General features: G+C 35.1%; 1 pseudogene; it reads left to right on the top strand.

Annotated features, from left to right (window-relative positions):
* The first annotated feature begins 1277 nt into the window (after positions 1 to 1277).
* On the top strand, positions 1278 to 4004 carry LOC146622220 (sentrin-specific protease 2-like; annotated as a pseudogene).
* Positions 4005 to 6294: the final 2290 nt, after the last annotated feature.

Genomic DNA, 6294 nt, shown 5'->3' with positions numbered 1-6294 from the left:
ACTTGACTGCCTTATCTGGTTATTTGGAAGCTGATCGTCTTTGTACCCATTTTAAAAAATTGTTTTTCATTTCTATTTGAAAAAAAAAAAGTGATTAATATTTGACTTTTTGTTTTGCATTTTTGTGTATTTTGAGAAAGATGCAATTAAGACTGATGTCGTCCTTTGTGATTTTATAAAAAGATAAATGTTCTACACAGAATTTATAATGCTCACTTTATGGTGCCGATGTCCATGTTAGTTGTTTTATAAAAACATTTGTGATGTTTTTAAATTTTCATGAAAAAATGTTAAATAAACAAAATGTAAAGTAACTGAATTTCCGTACCTTTTTTTTTTTTTTTTTTTTTTTAGTAGTCTACACTCAAACATTGAAACATAAATATCTTTTAATTAATCATCAGATAATTTGAGTTTAGGTTGTAATATAATTGCATTGTGTTGCATCAAAATAATAAACTACAAGAAAGACAAAAATATTGAAATTAAAGTATACAGTCTTTGAGTAAAGCTCAATTAATAAAATATAAAATATAATTTTAAATTTTTAGGTTAACAATAAATACAAATTTTGAGTACCCCCATACTTAGAAGATATGAGTTTGTGTACTTAAATCTTTTGAGGTAATCAGTTTCCACAAAAGTTTTAAGTTCAGTCAACTTGTTCGGGTTTACAGTGTACAGCACCAGAACATGCTACAGCTCTACAAACCGAATCCCAAACAGCAGCAGACCCAGCCTCACAGACCACAACAGCAGACCCAGCCTCACAGACCACAACAGCAGACCCAGCCTCACAGACCACAACGGCAATTATAGAATAGGATAATATATAAAAATAGAATAAAGATAATAAAACTAGTTTTAGTGGAGAAAAATAACATTTTTCCAGAAACGGTTATGTAATAGTAAAGGCCACAGGTGCGAGCCTTGAGCCTGAGTATTTTGAAATATATTCATGTAGCTTCAACTAAACATAATTAAAAAATTTGTTGTAATAGGTGTTCCTTTTCTTTTATTAATATGAATTTAAATTTGTTTATAGAACATTGTAAGTATAACTTTACCCCCAAATAAAAGCAAATTTAAGTGCTCTTTTTTTTTTTCTACAAAATACAATGTTAAACCATGTGCCCATTTTATCAGAGTCTTAAAAGTATTTACCCTGAAACACGTCTTTTGTCAGACAACTACATAAGAAATTATGCATTTTAAATTTTGATTTACATTTAGTCCTGCTGACTTATCTCTTTTTCTCATTACTTTTTGAAGATATAATGGATGCCTGGGCTGGAAAGAGTCCTCACATTCTACTCTCCAAAATTGGTGCTTACAAATTATTCTACTGGGATATCCAACAAATTGGTCCGGACATGGAGTTTGAAAGTGAGGTACAGTGATCTTTACTGACAACAATGCAACTATCAGTGTTTTATTCCTTGACAACAGTTAAAAAATGTTTACATTTTGTATTCGCAGTCTATTAATGCATATCTTGCGATCATGGAGAGACAACGCAATCATCATAATTCAGCAAAAGCAGCATTCATTGATTCATTTTCAATGACTGCCATTTGGAAGAGAAAAGCTCCAAGACTCAAGGTAGGTATCTCTAGAAAGAATCTTGTGTGTATTGTTTAAGTATCTCAGATCATATACACATCCAGATTTAGATTGGATAACAGCTCATGCAGAAAGAATGAATTGAGACTGGGGTTTGTAGATGTGGATAGTTTATTAGACTTGCCAGTTCTTTTGTTCTCTGCTTGTCTGGTTTCCTCCCCCTTTTTTTTTTTTTTTTTTTTTTTTAGTACACACTCCAATCAATGCTTGATTTGAGATTTGCAAACATTTGGGCTAATATCTCTTTTGAAATCATCAACACTGCTTCATCTCTTTAATAGGTACCTTTTTATTCTGAAGTGATTCACACGTCACTGTTAAAGAGGCTTAAGAAAGCATTAAACATTATTCTGCAGATGGTACAAGGATCGCATTGAAAATGAACTCCATGTCCAAAAACAATCCTTAGAAAGACCTTTATTAGTCTTGGAGGAAGTAATGTGCAAAACCACTTGTAAAAAATATAAGATAGTGCAGCTTCTTGCACAGGTTAAAGAAATGAGGGGTGAATCATGGCTGTCGCAGAGTACTATATAAGTGGATGATACATAATATATCATAAATTGCTTTAATAAAAAAGGACTCTAAACAACATGTTTTTTAATGTCTGAAGTTAATATTTTTATTCTTTTGTTTCAATTTAAGATCAAACCCATGGAGCATGAAGTCATTCTGGGAACTGTAAATGAACATCATCACTGGACATTAGTGGTAAAAAATAATAATAATTGCATTTACAATATTCATCAAATCAGTTTTATAAGACAAATGCATGGCATGCAGATAATCTTAAGTCATGAATTATTACATGTAATTCTCCACATAATTTTACTGTAGGTCATTTACCCACAAGAAAAGAAGTCGCTGTATCTTGATCCACTCGGAGAAACTAAACAAGGTATCCAAAATTGTTTGGAATCAACAAGGTAAGGATAAATGTTTAAATTTATTTTGACCCTTTTTTAAACTCTGTGTTGCTGTTGTTATTTTTGTGTTTATTATGACAATTATAAGTATGATGTCAATCAAAAAAAAAAAATTACAGGTAGTACTCACAATTAAAAAAACTAGCAGCAACAGGTTTAAATTTTTGTGTTGGCCTTCTGATATTGTGGTGTTATGGGTTAATTTTGCCTTGAAAGAGAAGTCTCCCCATGTTTCAATGTTTATTTGAGGACCTGATGTCTGTATGAGATGATGTTTTTACATTAGAAAATATAGCACGGGGAGAATAATGTTTAGTAGTTGCATAAAGTGTTGCAGAGGTTTAGCACTAAAACATAAGACAAATGTCTAAAATAATTTCACATAGGTTATACATGTGTGAATTTCATCTTTGCTCCTCCTCCACATCTCTTCAAAGTGTACTGTGTAAGTGATTGATTTCTATATCATGGGCCAAAACGGGGGGAAAAAAGCACAAGTAATTGTTCACAGAAATGCGTTGTAGACTTTTAAAAAGTAATGATTTTAACAAAACAGTGTGGTCAGTGTTCCTAACTTGATGTTCAACAGACACTTAAGCTCTCCATACTGTTCACCTTGTGTCACCAAAATTTTAAAACATGTTATTTGTTTTTATTGTACTTGTCTTTCAGGGCATTCATGCGAAAAAAAAAATGATGCAACGTCTCAAGATGGACTTGTGACACAGTCAAACATAAAACAAGTGGACGCTACCTCATGTGGAGTCTTTGCATTGAAAGTACGAGTCTTAACAGTAATACATACATATATATGAGAATATTGGAAATGTTGTGTTGTAATAAATGTATGGAATATATGGAATATAAGATAATTACACAATAAAAGAATGAAATTGATTCGCAGAAAACAAATTACTATAAAATAACATTTACGATATTAGCCTATTTAGTCATCTTAGAATCTCTTTTTCAGTTTGCTGAAAAGATCTTGCGAAAAGAGTCAATAGACTTTCCGTCTACAAAAAAGCCCATAAACACACACAGGCTGCAAATTGCCACCACTCCTCTCCTAGAGACAGGTAACTCATTTTCCACCATTCAGTGTTCTCACATCATGAATATTTTCATCATGATGGCTGTAGAAACAAACCATATAGTTGTTTGAATGAAGTAATAAGTGCAGTAGGTAGCATACTCTGTGCTATTTTTTTTTTCACTTTTTCAAACAGATGACTTGACAAACCCATGCAACTGACAACAAATGGGTAATGACATCAAGAAAGACTGCTAAATGTTATGATCAATTCCAATAAATGAAATTTTAACATTGGGATTTGTAATTATTTATTTTTTTACAGATTCAGTGTGAGATGTGTTTGCGGTGGTTCCACGAGCTCTGCGTGAAAAGCCCACCACCAGAAGATGTGTTTATTTGTTTCGCTTGTACATAGTTGACACTAAAGGTCCACAGCTAGTGTTCTTATGGCACACATTGTTGAGAACACACATCTACATATATAGATGTAGATGTTAAATTAAGAAATCTAAAAAAAGCAAATGGTCTCCAAAGTTACTGTAGTTATTAGTTATACTGTGATTTATTTTGCAAATAAACTCTTTCGTGATAGCAACGCCAAGGTGCATTATTGATGGGGGGCACACATTTTGGCAGCCGATGCCACACAGCCTGATAAATTTTGTATCCCTCCATAACTTTTGCTGTGAAGAAGAAATCGTCTCCAAAGTTACTGTACTTATTGGTTATACTGTGACTTATTTTGCAAATAAACTCCTTCGTGATAGCTTCGCTACAAAGTGTAAACCGAGTGTAAATTCACTGGAGAGCGACGTGTTTCCATGATCGCGTCGGGTTTTACAGTATTATAGTATCAAAGTCTTTTTCTAGACAAAGTATTCCCAGCAGGTTATTTCAGTGTACAGTTTAAGGTAAATTGTCTTCCACACGGCACATTACAATGTCACGAAACTAATATTAAATTCATCGAGTCTGCTGTTTTCCAGCTTTTACTCTTTATTGCGTCGACTGCAGATCAGTGACAAGTAGCGTACAGAACGGAGCTGGGCAAGTGGCTCCTCCTACTTTGCGCGCTCCTGTGAATGGGGAAACAATTTTTGACGGGGGTAACTACTTTGGCACAACACCGGATTGTAAGATGAAAGTAGACACAATTTCGGGCTCCCACATTTTGTCCGAAACTTTACATTAACAAGTTTTTTGGGTTTTTCTTTTCTTTTCTTTTTTTACTGTTATTCAAATGCAACCGTGGAAATAACGAATAGAACAAAAGTCATTCATTCTTACCTTATACTAACCGTGGTGCAGGCCAGTGCAGTGCATGAACTGATACCTTCTCCGGTCAATTCCGATGAGAGTACATCTAATGTCCCGCTCTACTGTACAAGACAATGGTTACCTGGAGGGATGTACCAATGTGAGAGGCGGTGCTGCGGAATAGTCCAAGTGGTAGCAGCTTTAATTTCCCGCGCAACCATAAATCGATGGTTTTTCAACGTGATTGTTGTCACCTTGTCAACTATAAATAGATCAACAATCAACGATGACAGAACAACAGTGAATCAATGTTATTTCAATGTCAGTGTCAGGTTTCATCAGTATTTCAATGTTGTTTCAACATTGGTTTTGTGTTGACATTTCAATCCTGATGGTTCAGATGGAAAATCAACATCTGTTCAATGTCTCCTTGCTATCTGGGTATACTCGGCACAGATGTTTCTGTACACTATGCCGGCCACTTGGTTATGGCGTTCCATGTATGCCTTGCCTGCTAGCATCTTGCACCCTGCTGTTATGTGCTGGATTGTCTCTGGAGCATCTTTACACAGCCTGCACCTGGGGTCTTGCCTGGTGTAAGATATATATATATATATACAAGGGCATAGATTTGGCATGGACGGAAGGGACATGTCCCCACCAATATCCAGCGATTATTGAATTGTCCCCACCAATAATTTGATCTCTTCGAGTAAAGAAAAACAAACCCGATAGTAAGAAAAAAACGATCTGTCAACGTCTCGTTCATCCAGCGGCGCAGAAAGAGTTAAATTACGTTCTCTACTGGAGTCCTACCTCATGTGACAAATATGGCCAATGTGAGGCTGTGCCTTTCAGGGAGCTCTGTTTAGTTTTAGCAGCAGCAAGCCTGCTCTGCGAGGACCTGCAAGGAGGAGAGGAGGATGGCAGCAAAAAGAAAGAACCTGGATATAAGAAAGTATTTTTCAAAGAAACCTGTAAGTCACTTAAAGCCAAGTTCACTCATAAAATGTGTCCGTCATAATAACGTTACAGGCTATGCCAGGCTTTGGCCCACATCAGTCTAAAATTGTATGTAACCATGAATAACGTGTTTTGGAAACTAACTGCACAACAAGCAGCACTATTAGTTCTCTCAGTCTCAGAGCAGCATTTTTAATTTTGATTGAAACTGTCAGAAAACGGCAGCTTCGAGCGAGCCAGGATATTCGTTTACAGAGGCTGTTAGAATTATATGTCTAATGTTAAATGTTGGTGACACAGAAATTTCATCCTAATGGCACTGACATATTCATAGGTCATTGTCATGAATAGTCATGATTTTGCAAATATTCCACCTTGTAGTGCAGTTTGCACAAATTGTTTTAAAAATGCACTCACCCTGCAAACATTACTGATCAGTCAAGATCTGCACAAATTGACAGAAACACTGAAGCAGCTCCACATTTTATT

Source organism: Diplotaxodon limnothrissa, linkage group LG11, assembly GCF_057381915.1.
Source record: "Diplotaxodon limnothrissa isolate DT_005_m linkage group LG11, D_limnothrissa_male_GT1.1, whole genome shotgun sequence".
Taxonomy (NCBI): domain Eukaryota; kingdom Metazoa; phylum Chordata; class Actinopteri; order Cichliformes; family Cichlidae; genus Diplotaxodon; species Diplotaxodon limnothrissa.
This window is presented reverse-complemented; position numbering and strand designations above follow the sequence as displayed.